The sequence below is a fragment of the Salmo trutta genome, chromosome 13 (assembly GCF_901001165.1).
Source record: "Salmo trutta chromosome 13, fSalTru1.1, whole genome shotgun sequence".
Taxonomy (NCBI): Eukaryota; Metazoa; Chordata; class Actinopteri; order Salmoniformes; family Salmonidae; genus Salmo; species Salmo trutta.
Window position 1 is genome coordinate 28,058,042 of NC_042969.1, and position 2,445 is coordinate 28,060,486.

The following is a 2,445-nucleotide window of genomic DNA, read 5'->3' on the forward strand; positions in this document are numbered from 1 at the left end:
CAGTAGGAGACAACCTTTCCTCTGGTCTAAAAAAAAATATCCCAATGCCATAGGGCAGTGATTGGGGACATTGCCCTGTGTAGTGGGGCCGTCTTTCAGATGGAACGTTAAATGGGTGTCCTGACTCTCTGTGGTCACTAAAGATACCATGGCACTTATTGTAAGAGTAAGGGTGTGGCTAAATTCTCAATCTGGCCTTAATACCACCATGGCCATCTAATCATACCCAGTTTACAATTGGCTCGTTCCTCTCCCCTGTAACTATTCCCAAGGTTGTTGCTGTAAATGAGAATGTGTTCTCAGTCAACTTATCGGGGGTAATATAATAATGCCCCTTACTTGTGAGTGTGTGTCCTTCAATTGTCGGGTACTGCAGGGTTCCCCAACTGCTTTTATTTGAACTTAAATGGTGATTGGCATCTACACTTTCATAGTATTACCACGACAACCGGCAAAACAGTTTGTCTTTCAATCACCCACATGGGTTTAACCAATGAGGAGATGGCACGTGGGTACCTGCTTCTATAAACCAATGAGGAGATGGGAGAGGCAGGACTTGCAGCGCGATCCACGTCAGAAATAGGAATGACTTCTATTTTAGCCCTTGGCAACGCAGACGCTCGTTGGCGCGCGGAAGCAGTGTGGGTGCTGTCACGTCCTGGCCAGTATAAGGGTTAATTAGTATTGTCGTTTGGTCAGGACGTGACAGAGGGTATTTGTTTTATGTGGTTCAGGGTGGTGTGTTTGGTTAAAGGGTGTTTGATTTAGTATTTCCGGGGTTTTGGTTTATAGTCTATGTTTATGTATTTCTATGTCTAGTCTGGTGAGTGTGTTTCTATCTTGTGTTGATTGGGGTTGGGACTCTCAGTTGAAGGCAGGTGTTGTCTATCTGCCTTTGATTGAGAGTCCCATATATTAGGGTGTGTTTGTGGTTGTTATTTGTGGGTGATTGTTCTGTGTGTAAGCCTTATGCTTTACCAGACTGTTTTGTCGATCGTTATTTCTGTTTTGTCATTTTTGTACGTTCATTTTGTAGCTAATAAAAAGTCGAAATGAGCATACACATACCTGCTGCGTATTGGTCCTCCTTCACCGACGACAACCGTGACAGGTGCAATAATTGAAAAACATAGATTCCTACATTTATTTTGCAACACACGCGACGCGAGCGGTTTAGTCAGGGTATTATGCAAATGTGATATTTCAGTTTTTTTTTTTTATAAATAAGCAAACATTTTTTAAAACCTGCTTTTGCTTTGTCATTGTGGGGTATTGTGTGTAGAGGGAAAAAATGGTTTAATCAATTTTAGAAGTAGACTGTAACATAACAAAATGTGGAAAAAGTCAAGGGGTCTGAGTACTTTCCGAAGGCACTGTATGTGATCGTATACAAATGTAAGCGAATTTTGAAATTATTTTGTTTTAGTTGAATATAACATCTGTTTGGGCTTCTTGCTGTCGATTTTCAGTCTACAAATTATTTGTAATTATTTTCCGGCCCACTGACCATTTGCTCAATAACAAATTGGCCCGCGAATCTAGTTTACTGTTTGTATCCCATGATGACCCCTCTCATCCCCAGACTTATACACAACCAATGAGACTGACATACGGTCGATATAACTGACAAACACACACACACGCACACACACACACACACACACACACACAGCTAAACTCTCTGTCACTCACACTTCCGGTGGCCGGAAACTGACAAAAGAGGAACACCCTTTTTTTGTCAGCACTGACACATGTACTACACATCATACGTAGACCACAGCTCCAGACGCAAGCCAACAGAGAGACATAGAGGGGAAGTGTAACAGTGTAACAGGCAGGGTAGTTTGCAGAACAAGCAGAAGAAGGGGAAGAGGGTATTCTTTTTATAAAGCTGCCAGAATCCCCTGCATTTTGGACGGTGGAGAGGGTAAGATGCACAAGAGTGTGTAGCCTATGTCAGATGAACTGTCTTGTGTGTGAGTGTTTTGACCCAGGGTCTCAGTGAGAGATAGAGAGAGGTGATGTTGGAGGATGGGACAGAGGCATGGATGTGAACAGTATAGAACAGCAGTAGACTTCTATTCTATTGATGGGCCAAAACTCTCACTCTCCTGTACTGTGAGTAGAACAAGAAAACGAGTTAAGTTACAGAATGCTTAACCTATACCATGTTGTTATTACTATACTTGACATGACACACACACACACACACGCACACACACACACACACACACACACGCACACACACACACACACACACACACACACACACACACACACACACACACACACACACACACAAACACACAATTGGATATTTGGGTGGACATTTGATGGTGGTGGGTAGGGTTGAGTAGTGTTGGGTAGGGTATGGTTTGGTAGGGTAGGGTTAGGTAGGGTAGGGTAGGGTTGGGTTGGGTTGGGTGGGTTGGGTAAGGTAGGGTT

At 43.2% G+C, this 2,445-nt stretch overlaps 1 protein-coding gene across 1 annotated transcript in view; it reads left to right on the forward strand.

Annotated features, from left to right (window-relative positions):
- The first annotated feature begins 1,767 nt into the window (after positions 1-1,767).
- LOC115205590 (fermitin family homolog 3) overlaps positions 1,768-2,445 on the forward strand; it is a 12,776-nt gene continuing 12,098 nt past the window's right edge. The window contains exon 1 of the mRNA XM_029771732.1: positions 1,768-1,927. The gene's annotated coding sequence lies outside the window, so the exon portion shown is untranslated. The remainder of the gene's footprint in view (positions 1,928-2,445) is intronic.